The 13,578-nt window shown below is 37.5% G+C and overlaps 1 protein-coding gene across 1 annotated transcript in view; it reads right to left on the bottom strand.

Annotated features, from left to right (window-relative positions):
* Positions 1 to 13,578, bottom strand: part of LOC107283568 (testican-1-like) — a 352,953-nt gene that overhangs the window by 296,501 nt on the left and 42,874 nt on the right. The gene's annotated exons all lie outside the window — the stretch shown is intronic.

Genomic DNA, 13,578 nt, shown 5'->3' with positions numbered 1-13,578 from the left:
TGCGGGACTGGCCTAGGGGAAACTTTTAGAGGGGGTTTTAATTATATTTTAATTAGATTAAATTTAAATATTTCCTTTTTAACTAATTTTTAAATTTGTAATGTTATTTGTGTATTTTTACCCGATTGTTAGCCGCCCTGAGTCCGCAAGGAGAAGGGCGGGATATAAATTTAATAAAATAAATAAATAAATAAATAATTATAATAAAAATATTATTTAAAAAAAAATACTTCACGTGATTTTGATTCTGTGCCTCTGTTTATACAACCAAGGATTGTTTTAGCTGTTTTTGGCTGCTACTGCACACTGCTGGCTCATATTTAAGTGACGATCCACTAGGACTCCAAGATCCCTCTCACAGTTTCTGTTTTTGAGCCAGGTTTCACTTAATCTAAAACTAGAGAATTAAGAATTTATTTTGTGATTCCCTTTTGTCTTTGCTCTGTCTACCCTTTGCCTTAGTGGCTGCTAATCTGCGATCATTTCTTTTTTGCCATCCTTCCAATCATAAGCTCATACAGGACATGCTATTTGACTTTTCTCCTAGTAAGATGTAGTTACTTAGGTATTAAGACTTTGCCTTTCCCTAAAGCGCACTTCTGTAAATATATTTCCTTGTTACAAGTATAAAACCTGTTTCAATATTCATTGCTGAAATGAAATTTCCATTCTCAGGAAAATTCACATGCACATACAAAACACTTCAACCTTTAACATGTACCAGTCATAAATAGCTTGGTAGTATCAGCTGTTCATCAGAGTAAAGATACAACAAATATTGAGAGATTTGCATTATGTTAAACAATTGTTAAAAGATAAAGCAGAACAGACAGATCCATCATTTCAAAGAATTCTCTGGATTCTCTGAGTGTTCTATTAAAGGCTTCGACATTCAAACCTAAAGCATCAATTAAAATATCTTTATAAGGACATTTTTGTACAGAATGTCTCAAGGGGCAAAATACATTAGTATGCAAGAACTGCAAGATTTTTAAAAAGCTTTTGGCAGTAACAATTGAAAATAAAGAAATTGTTTCAGCATGTGCTTGATTGTTATTTAATGACACTACCAATCTACCCATCTTTTATCATTTACACCATGGGTCCCCAACCCTTGGGCCATGGATGGGTACTGGTCCATGACCTATTAAGAATTGGGCAGCACAGCTGAAGTTGAGCGGCAGGCGAGCGAGCAAAGGTTCAGCTGTATTTGCAGCCATTCCCCAGCACTAGCATCAGTGCCTCAGCTCCATCTCAGATCACCAGGCATTAGATTTTCAGAGGAGCATGAACCCTACTGTAAACTGCACATGCAAGGGATCTAGGTTGCACGCTCCTTTACCCATCCCTCCTGATCCATGGAAAAATTGTCTTCCACGAAACTGGTCCCTGGTGCCAAAAAGGTTGGGGCCCCCTGATTTATGCTAAGAGATGCTTATAAATTTAAATAATCCTAAAGCTTAAGTAAGCTAGCAAAAAACAATAAACATTATTATTGTTACTCAAGAAGGTTTGCTTTCTGAATTAGTTTGTAATTGGTTAATTAGTTTGTATTGTAATGGTTAAATAAGGTGATGGATAAGGTGCTTCTACAGCTTTTAGAGGATAATGAAGGTTGTTTACTGCAATATCAAGCAATCAAGCTATTTATCAGCTCTAGTGTTTAATGCTTATATCTCTTTCTCCTACCATTACAGGATAGCAAACTTATGTTCTGATAATGGTATTGTCTAGTCTCAAGTTATATAATGATGATGATGATGATGATGATGATGATGATGATGGATGATGATGATGATGATAATAATAATAATAATAATGCAAACACGCTGAAGAAACAGTGGACCACCTGGTAAGCTGCTGCAAGAAGATCACACAGACTGACTACAAGCAGCAACATGACAAAGTAGCAAAAATGGTGCATTAGAAAATCTGCAAGAAATATCATTTGCCTATAAGTAAGAACTGGTGGGACCATAAAATAGAGAAAGTCATAGAAAATGATAAAGAGGTTAAACTGCTCTGGGACTTCAGAATTCAAACAGACAAGCACCTGCAAAATAACACCCCGAACTTAACAATTGTCGATAAGAAAGACAAAAAAGTCTGGATAGTGGACGCGGTAGTGCCTGGAGACAGCAGAATAGATGAGAAAGAACTGGAGAAGATAACAAAATACAAAGATCTACAAACAGAAATAGAAAGACTGTGGCAAAAGCAAGCAAGGATAATACCAATAGTAATAGGCACCTTGGGTGCAATCCCAAAACAACTGGAGCACCACTTGAACACCATTGGCATTGACAAATTCGCCATTAGTCAATTGCAAAAGGCGGCCTTACTAGGAATCGCCTCCATCCTGCGACGATGTCTGTAATAACATCAAACATCCACATCTGCCTATCCCAGGTCCTTGATAAGGACTTGATAGGTAGACAAAATGCCAAATCCAGTCTGAGCATCTGGCTGACTGTGCGATGATCCATAATAATAATATTAGTAAAGTTGAAAGGGACCTTGGAGGTCATCTAGTCCAATCCCCTGCTCAGGCAGGAAGGTTGCTTCCAACCTTCCCAACTTTAGGCCTCACCCTGATAGTACCTGTCTTGCTTATTAGGGCCATGTTCTACTTTGCATTGTGTCACCTAGTCTCTAATCAGTATAGTACATGTTTGCTACCCCTTGTTTACCTTTAACCTGAACCATAAGAAAGAGGTAGACATAGAAGCTAGAAGTCCCACTGGATGAACACATAATATTGACTGTAATCCAAGAGTTAGAATGTGCTTAATATGTGCTTAACATGTGTACCAATATTTAGCTGCTGCATCAATGATACAATAATTTAAAAAAAAACCAATTTTATATATTTATACTCCTCTTGTTGGGAATAATGGACTGACAATTAGTAAAAAAAAGTTATGTTTTTATGTATGATAATTGTATGATTATTATATGCACAAAAGTGGAAATACCCATAACAGAGGAATGGATAGTGAAGATAACAGAGGTAGCAGAGATGGCAAAATTGATTTATCTGATTAGAGAAAGGACAATAACTACATTTACTGAATGGGCTTTTCATTGAAAAATGAAAAAAATGAACTTACGATTTACAGTTTTGATGATTAGAAAGTGCTCAAACAAACAAGCTAAAAGAAACTATGGAAAGGATGAAATTATATTATAATATTAGAGAGAAGGTAAAATATAAATGTACTTGTAGCTGCTGTTAGGAAGATCAGAAGCTGCTTCCTTCCATTTCTTTATTCTCTCTCTCTCTCTCTCTCTCTCTCTCTCTCTCTCTCTCCCTCCCTCCCTCCCTCCCTCCCCCTCTCCCTCCCTCCCTTTCTCTCTCTCTGAGAGAGAGAGAATTTACAGTTAAAGCACCGAAAGGTCAAGATAGGATACCCAGATGGTAAAGTGTAAATAAGTATAGCTAATTTATAGCAACATTTGATGCCAAATGTATTACTGAATCATCATTCTGTATGTAAAGCATGCAGCATTGTAAGTCGCACCAGTGCATTAGTCTGGTTTTGGCACAAGGATCTGACAGCACCAGTTTCTCTGATCTGTTTGCCATGGCCAACATTGGAACATAGGCTACAATAGCTACAGCTGTTATCCTGAAATTGAATATCTCTCTCCCTGAAATGTAATGCAAAATAAATTTATTTATTTATTTATTTATTTATTTATTTCATTTATACCCCGCCCTTCTCCCTTCTCCCTACTTATAACAAGTACAGTGCTTATTCTATACAAATATACAATGTTTCCATTGAACATTTTATTGTGATATTGCCTTTTTATATGATTGTGATTTATTGTGATTTTGCCTTTTATCCAATTCCTAGACAAAATTTTCTAGAATCCATGTATGCAGAGATAAGGAAAGAAATGCAAATGAACTATCAATCTTTGTTTTAATGAACAGATGGAGGAAGGGAAAACTAAACAAGTGGTAAGAGTTCAAGCTGAAAAGGTAGGAAATAATCCTGGGATCAGATAGGCCCTTTGTGTAAAAGCTACATATAAAAATGGGTTGATAGTCTATGAGAAAACAAATTGCACCAGTCCATTACAAATGGGTCAGATGAAAAAAATTAGGATTTAAACCCTGGGCAATACATATATACACAGAACCAAATTCATCGTCTCATAGAAACTAGTCTTTGTTTTACAGAAATAAAGAATATTTTCTATTCAATTAGAGTCCCAGAATTCAATGAGAGCACCAAGGAAGAAATATTGCTAAGGCTCGAAACAACATCAATATATTGTACATTTGCTTCAAATGTGTGCACACATCCAAATGACCACTTTTCAAATTATTGAAATCAATCAATCAATCAAAATAGGGTTGGATCGGATCTTGGAAGTCTTCTTGTCCAACCCCCTACTCAAGCAGAGAATGTATACCATTTCAGACAGCTGGTTGTCCAGTCTTTTCTTGAAAACCTCCAGTGATGGAGCACCCACAACTTCTGAAGGCAAGTGGTTCCACTGGTTAATTGTCCTCATTGTTAGGAAGTTTCACCTTAATTCCAGATTGCTTCTTCCCTTTAGTTTCCATCCATTGTTTCTTATACTGCCTTCTGGTGTTTTGGAAAATAAGTTGACCCCCTCTTCTATATGACAGCCCCTCAAATATTGGAACACTGCTATCATGTCACCCCTAATCCTTTTTTTTTTTCATTAGACTGGCCATGCCCAATTCCTGCAATCATTCTTTGTATGTTTTTGTCTCCAGGCTCTTAATTTTTTTTTTTGCACTTTTTTAAAGTCTCAACATCTTTTTTGTAATGTGGTGACCAAACTGGATGCAGTATTCCAGGTGCTGGCTCATGTTTAAGTGATCGTCCACTAGGACCAAAGTTGTTTGCAGTTGACCTTCCCTCTTTATATATGAGCAGCTCCTTCAACTAAGGACTAGATTTCAGAGTATACTATGGAAAAGCAGTGACAAACCTTCATCCCATATCTCATGTTTTATCTATTGGCAAATAACCAACCTCATTTTTCAGTCTTAATCAGCAAAACTCTGTTAACGGCTACTGGAAATTAGTTAATTAATTATACACATATATTAACTTTAAATAAGCAATTTTCATAATTCTTTTCTATACTTTACAAAATATCTTGTCATTTTCTCTAAAACTCTTTTTCCTGTGTCTTATTCATGTCTATAAACATATCCTCACCATTCAAATATAAGAGGTACTAGAAATAACACATTGAAAATATTAAATATTAAATCAAACACTGATCCATAAATTAATTTCTTATCATCTTCTTTCACTTCCTCTCAATTATTATATCGTAGCTTATCATTTTCTCTAAAAATGTTACAAAACTTGCTTCTTCCCATATCTTATACATAAATAAAATTTTAAAGCCTTATCATTTAGTTCTAGTAAAAAAAATTAAAAGCTATTATGTACAGTTTAACCTTGATCAACTAGGACCACTATCCAAACCATTTTTAAGGGGTTTTTTCCTTAGTTTTAGGAGTCTTGATTGTTACTTTTAGGTAATGTCCCAAGAGTTTTATGTTTTTCTCTCTCTTTTGCTTTTCTCAGAAATTCTTTCATAGGTATAACACATCTCTTTGTAAATCAAATAAGAAAATTATCCACATCAGCTTTCTGATCAGAAGACAAGATGAAAACTCCTTAATTGCACAACACATGGACACTTATTCGAAGTTTCAAATGGGAAACAGTAAGCATCCTAGACTAAGCTAAGTCCAAAACCTGCTGGAGAATTCCCAGAGGCTGATACTAAGACAAATCAACAGGCACATAGAGATAAACAACATCTACATACTATTCAACAGAGGCAATCAGAAAGCCAAAAATGGAAACAAAAAGACACCTCCTTGCCAGCAATCAACACCAAGATAAGCAGAGATTAACACAAATATTAATTCTATAGTATTAATATTAAGACCAACAATCAAGCAGTAAACAATACCCAGTCAAGGAACTATCAAGTCAGATAAACAAGCTAATAGTAAATAACAGCCTAATCAAGGAACCACCAAGAACACTCCCACTAATGCTGATAAGTGACGCCACCAGTGTATAAACAGAGAGCAAACCTCTGAAACATCAGGATACACTGCAACACCACAACACTATGAAAAACAGAAAAGAAACAGCTTCTTGACATCTTTCTTGTATTCTGACACACAGCACCCAAACCATACCACACAGCCAGCCACCACACAAAAACTAACCCTATCATACCCAAAAGGGGTGTTGGAAATGACAGCCAGAATTCTCCAACCCCCTAGGAATAGGAATAGCTCACAAACAAACAGCCACACTCTGCCAGGAATTATCCAGAACCAAAGACAAGATACAGAAGGATGAAGGAAACAATGTAATCTATAAAATCAACTGTAACAATTGCAACCAATTCTATGTGGGACAAACATCACATCAATTAAAAAACAGGATCCACAAACACTGGCTGGCAGTCAAGCACCACGATCCCAAATCCTTAATCTCTACCCACAGTGACACCAAAGAGCACCAGTTTGATTGGAGCAACACAAAAATCATTGGCCACGCTACCACCCACCATGCTCGTGAATTCATCAAAGCCTGGCACTCCACAAGCAATTCCATCAACAGACATACTGACCTACAACCAGCCTACAAACTCTTCAGAATCAAATAAACCGCACAGCCAACCAGAGACAGCACTGACCCTCAACCAATCCACGCAAGCCCCCCAACCAGCACTTCACCACCCAATGACTCTCACCTGATGTAACCTCCACATCACAAGACCCATCACAAGACTCTCAGTGATGACTCACACCTGACCCATTACAAAGACTGATCAGAAGACCCTCATTTGACACACCCACCACCTCACAAGACCTACTGACCACACAAAGCCCTTATAAACAGAAGAACACTGCACTGACATCCCCTAAACTACACTGAAGATGTTACCTAGCCTGGTAACAAAACATTCGGAAACCAACCCACAAGCTCAGAGAATGAACCTTCACCCTCTTCAGAAAGCAATAAATTCAAAAGCACTTTTTTCATGAAAACTAAATGTAGTTTGCATTTGACAGAGAAGAATATGAAAAAATTAGTCAATGAGCAAAATTATAAAGAAACTGCTTATAAACTATATCGTACAGGATTTTAAGTATTACTACATGTCCTCATATTTACACAGTCCTATTCAATGTTGTAATATAATAACATTCAGCTTTTCAACTGTGTATTGATCAGTACAATTGACATTGCTTTATGTACTACATCAAGCAGAAGTCAATATGTTATAACTAAAATAAATGCTTGAGATGTTCTTAAGGTTCATAATTATGTATTTGAAATAGAAATTTCTGCAATTCATAATACACAAGATGGATTACAAGTTGCATGTCATTACTCAAATACTCTTTCTACATTAAAACTATAAAAAAGAATTTTGTTTAAATCCAATTTTAAAGATTAAGAACTAAGCAATCACTGTAAAAATGATTACTCGGAATTTTAGACACATCCAGAAACTGTAACTTTCTTTACTTTTCTACATTGACAGAAAATTCAATACTATTTTTCATACGTTTTCTTCCAGTTCAAAATTAAATCTATCCCTTGCTTAGTCCGAAAATCCTTGAAAACTACATTAACTTAAACTTTTCAAGAAAAGCTGGCTAATATTCCAAACAACAACAACAACAACAAAAAACTCATCTCCCCACCCAGCCACAGATCTATTCTTTTCCTGCCTGTCTGGTCTAATAAAGTATCTAGAGAGAACTAGATAGAATTACAGTAAGGGAGCATGCTGACCTAATCAAGTGCCTAATGGAATTTGGAGAAGGATGGTGTGGTACAAAATTTGTGCAAACATTGGGACGCTGGTGAATATGCCTGCAGAAAACAAGCAAGTTCTTCTCTTAAATAAAATTTACCAATTTTAATTAAATACGCCTCTAAGTAGAGAATAAATTGTGTCAGTGGACCACTTTTGTTTTTATTGTTGTTGGGTTTTTTTGCCAAAAGGATAGATGAAATATTTGATTACAGGTACATCTATGCACACATTCTATCTCATTTTTATCTAAACTGTGTCCTTTCTACAATATTTGTTAGGAAGTCAAATATTTCTCCTCTATAAGCAAATTTAAATTTGGAAAGATTGCCACCAGGAAATATTCTGAGCTTATGCAATGTCATGTCCTAAATTAGCAATCCAATCCTATGTATGTCTAATCAGAACAGTTTTCTGAATCCAGTGGACAACTTATTTTGTTCATGCAACTACTGAAGTCAGGCGAGGTGCTTTTTTCATTCCTTGAAAGATTTGACTTCTCCAATCTCAATTCAGAAATGCCATGCATTCATGATGGTTGCAGCATTCTGGGATCATGCGATATGATTTGTGACCTTCCCAGGGAGCTTCTTATAAGCAAAGTCAATGGACGAAGCTGGATTTGTTCAACGATTGCATGATTGACTTAAAAGCAGCAATGATTCACTTAACAACCATGGCAAAAAAAATCACTTAACAATCAACTTGCTTAGCAATGGAAATTCTGGTCTCAATTGTGGTCATAAATTGAGGACTATGTGTACATCAGAATGCGCATCTTGGGGAACGAAACAAAACTTTTTTGTTTTCCCTTTCTATTTCAGAATTATAATCTCTTCTTATAAAAAAGTATATAAGAGAAATGCACTGGAAATTATGGATTCTTATCAGAAATGTATTGAATTCTGTAGCTACTTTATTTATGCCAATCCTTAGGAGGCTTGTTCTCCTGACTCATGATCCAACAAATGAAATATTAATAAAAATCTGTTTACAAACATAAACCTTAGATGTTGTTTCATTTTGTATGTGTGTGAACCCAAGTCTTTTTTTACAGGATTTCATCTACTGAAGTGCTTTATTTCATTAGGAATCAATAAAAAACTCCATATATTCACGATTTTAAAATATTAGCATATAAATGTGGAATACATACTGTGTCTGACAAACAAAGTTTTAGAAGAGAAATTTAGCCATTGCTTTTCAGCAGTGCATCTTGGAAACAGGAGGATTATAGGTTACACTCTTCTCTTATATTAACACAGCCTTTTGAACAACTTGAAAGAAATAAAACAAACAAAGACCAATAAAAGTGATGCTCTATTGCTAAATACTTTCAAGCAAATAAATAATGGAAAAGTTATGCTCATCTTAGTACAATATCTCCACTGGTCTGAAAGTTAGTTAGCCTTCCAGAGGCCAGACGGTATCTGTAAGTAGTCTGCATCCACAAGGAAAGAAGTTCAGAAGATTGAAGTTATGTAACCTAGAGTATTCAGGAGAAAGAAAAGCCTTCTCAACAAGCCAAAGTAAACTCAAAACATGTAGGTTCCTCTTGACCAATGTTATATCCCTTAGACAAAAATAATTTTTCACAGTAAGCTTCTGCAGCTGGCTGCCATCAGTCACTAATGACCTATGACAATATAGCATACAACTATCAATGAAGTGAATCTCAAATGGCGCCAAATTAAACTATCTATAGAAACTATCTAAGTTATTATTGCCCTTTTTGATTATGCCATTCTCTTTTGCAATGGAAAGATCACTTCCTAAATGTTCTTTGTTAAACTATTTTGTGTTCAGAAACTACCATCCATTTTTACAGATGGTCAAAGCTTGTGCATTTCTTTTGCTTGCTTGCTTGCTTGCTTGCTTGCTTGCTTGCTCGCTCGCTTGCTTGCTTTCTTTTAAAGAATTCAGTCTGATCTATGCTAGAGTAGTAGGGCAAGTTAATTTAAAAAATGCAGCTCTGGCCTATTTAGCAAGGACAAAATACGATTAAAACTTTTCAATTGCCCTGAGCCTTCATATGAAAAACCTTATTTTAATATGATTTCATTGTTTCGTATTGATCCCAGCCTGGGGATTAATAGACTTTCTATTAAAAGAAGAGGAGGAGGAGGAGGAACCAAAAGTTGAGTACAGAATTGTTCTCACTAGGTACCTCCCCCTCTTTTCTTCAAAAAAATATATCGCAAAACGTTAATTGAGGGAGGACCATTTGGTTCAGGAATTCCCAAAGCCATCCCCACATGGGCTAACTGCACTGATGTAGAAAGGTATTTTTGTAATGATCCCACAGGGCCATGGAGGGTAGAACATCCAATCTGGCCAAGGCGAGGGTCCAGTGAAATTTCAGAAATGGAATGGAGGAAAGATAGGATAAAGGCACCTGCCCATTTGAAAACAACAACAACAACCCGTGGATTGTGGAATCATGGATTTAACAACTACTTGATAAATGACTGGTCAAACTTGCAATGGTGTTGAAGAAGTGATAGTTACACCTGGGTCTTTGTACTTATGTCACTCACAGCATCTCCACAGTCATGGCTCACAACTACAACAAATGCAACATCTCATGGTCATATGAAAGCTGTTTACAACCTTTTTCACCAGCTTCCTAGAAGCAAAGTCAAGTAGGAAGCCAGCAGGAGGTTGCAAATAGCAGTCATATAATGTCCTTGCTTAACAACCTGTGGTGATTCACTTAACAACAGCAACCAGACGTGCTGGAATTTCTATCTCTAAGCATCACAGTCACAATATCACACTTTACAATTGGGTTGCTTAGCAAAGGAAATTCCATTCCCAATTGCCACTGTTAAGAGAAGCTACCTATCCTAGGCTTAGACTGAATTAGAAATCAATGTTCCAGATTTGCTGCTTAAGCTGATTCCCAGCATTTCCGCACTCTAATGGACAGAGGTTCTCCTAAGAGAGACTTTGCCTTAATTTCAGAGATACACATTTGTAAGGATGTACAATTCATATCAATCTGCATCTGTTCAGTCTCAGTTTTTCATTCATTTAACTTTGATACTATTCTCTAATTTTTAAAAAAATATAATTGCAATAATTCATTTTACTCTCACATTCACATTCTCAAATATCTTCATTTGATATATAGGTTTTCAGTGAAAATCCAATAATAAAACCCAAAGCAGTAAGAATCTGAAGGATAAATATTCCAATCCCCATGGAAGTCCTCGAAGAATAAATTCATTTTAAATGCAGACGAAACAAACTTGAATTCCCTAATCAAATACTGTTGCTCTCATGGCTGATACACTGAAGATAAAAAGAAAAAGACATGTCTGGGGGCCTTTACTCATGCTTAGAGAAGTGCAAAGCTTGAGATTTATATCTGTTTGTCTGAACCTTTCCCATTGCCATCACTGTGTCTCTGGTTGCTGCTCTATGGATGACTTACACTTCTCTCTATCTCACACAGGAAGATATCTGTGCCAGACCTCTATACCAGTGATGGCGAACCTTTTAGAGACTGAGTGCCCAAAAACTGATCCCACCCCCGCTCCACCCCCTGCCCTGCCCCCGCCCCGCCCCATCCCCCACTCCGCCTGCCCGCAGGGCCACTCACTGCCTCCAGGACCTGCCGCAGATCGCCCAGGCAGCCCAGCAGTGCCATGGCGGCCACGCCCTCTGCCTGCGCCCCGCAGCATCAACTGTGCGGGATGGGGCGTGAGGGCAGAGTCTTGTCTACACTGCCTGGCTGCCATGTCCTTGGCTGCGCTGCTCTGTGTGGGCCACGCTCGGGGGTGACTCTCCTCCAGGGGGGCTGCCGGTGAGGAGGAGGTCGTGGGGGAGGCGAGGCTGCGGCAACGGCACATGTGCCCACAGAGAGGCTCCAAGTGCCGCCTCTGGCACGCGTGCCATAGGTTCGCCACCACTGGTCTATACAAACTAAATCACCTCATTCAGTAATTCTCCAGATGCTTATCAAGTATGCAATGAAAGTCTCTAGACTACGCTTACAGGTTCCTTCTTTTTATTTTATTTCCTTTTATTATCCTATTATAATTTTTCATACACTGATGTGTATGACATGATGTTTATATAAAGGTAGTCCTCAACTTAAAACTACTTGTTGAGTGACCAAAATTATGATGTACTGAAAAAAGTGACTTTTGACCATTTTTCACACTTATGTAGCAACCCATGGTCACATGAGCCAAATTTGGACACTTGGCACCTGGCTTATATTTTGATGGTTTCAGTGTCCTAAGGTCATGTGATCACCTTTTGTGACTTTTTGACAAGCAATGTCAATGGGGAAGCCAGATTCAACCATCTTACTAACCTAACAACTGCAGTGATTCACTTAACAACTATGGCAAGAAAGATTGTAAAATGGGGCAAAACTCACTTAATAATTGTCTTGCTAGCAACAGAAATTTTGGGCTCAATTGTGGTTGTACGTCAAGAGATATCTGTAATATGACTGAAAATTATTATCTTTCTATTATTTAGATAGTTTAGAGCTGTGATGGTGCAGTGGTTAGAATGCAGTACTTCAGGCTACTTCTGCTGACTGCTGGCTGCCTGCAGTTCGGCAATTCGATTCTCACTGGTTCAAGGTTGACTCAGCCTTCCATCCTTCCGAGATTGGTAAAATGAGAACCCAGCTTGTTGGGGGCAATATACTGACTCTGTAAACCACTCAGAGAGGGTTGTAGAGCACTATGAAGCAGTATATGAGTCTAAGTCAGTGGTTCTCAACCTGTGGGTCGGGACCCCATTTGGGGTCAATCGACCATTTCATGGGGGTCACCAAGCAAAGCTGTCCGCCATTTTTTTTGTCTGCCATTTTTTTTGTCCGCCATTTTTTTCCCCTTTTCCGGCGGGTGCCTTACCTTCCTTGGGCTGGGCCAGCTGGTGGTTGGCCTGCTCCGTCTCTGCCGCTTGCCAGCTACGCCTTGGCCAGCGCAGGGGGCGGAACCACGCATGCGCGGTGCTCCCGGGCAAGGAAAGTCCTCGACTTACGACCGGTTGGGTAGTCCTCGACTTACGACCACTTTAGTCCTCGACTTACGACCGGTTTAGTCCTCGACTTATGACCGGTTTAGTCCTCGACTTATGACCGGTTGGGGTCGCGGCATTAAAAAGGTTGAGAACCACTGGTCTAAGTGCTATTGCTACTAGAGCAGTAAGCTGCCTGGGAAATTCTGGGAGTTGAAATCCGTATATTCTGAACTTGAAAAACACTGGCTTAGAATAATGAGAGTGGAGAATAAGAAATATTAGTTACAATTAGAATGTCAATATTACATCATAGAATTGTTTCACATTTTTTAATTTTAAGTATAACAGATCCTCTACAAGTCACATCAAAATATTTGTTATTTACTATAGCTCATTCTGACAGTTTTTGCTCTACAGAAATTGATACTACCCCAAACTATACATACAGAAGATGTACCATAATTTAAAAAGAAATTACCACTACTACATGATGTCCAGACCTTAATTTATTTTTTTAAAAAAACTGTGGTGCAAGAGGTATCAGGTAAATTAGAAAATCTGTTTAATCTGAGTAGAATTTTGCATACATATATTTTATTTACATAAAACAGCAAATGGCATTTTATATATTTTTAGAAACAAAGGTGTAGATAATTGTGTTTCCACTGTATCCAAACTCTGTTAAACTAATATTTATTAAAATACATGTAGAATAAAGGATGAAAAACAGTTCTGTTACTC

The sequence above is a fragment of the Protobothrops mucrosquamatus genome, unplaced genomic scaffold, assembly GCF_001527695.2.
Source record: "Protobothrops mucrosquamatus isolate PMUCROS unplaced genomic scaffold, P.Mucros_1.0 scaffold43, whole genome shotgun sequence".
NCBI classification, from domain to species: Eukaryota; Metazoa; Chordata; class Lepidosauria; order Squamata; family Viperidae; genus Protobothrops; species Protobothrops mucrosquamatus.
Note: the sequence above shows the minus strand (reverse complement) of the source record. Positions and strands in the feature narration are given on the sequence as shown.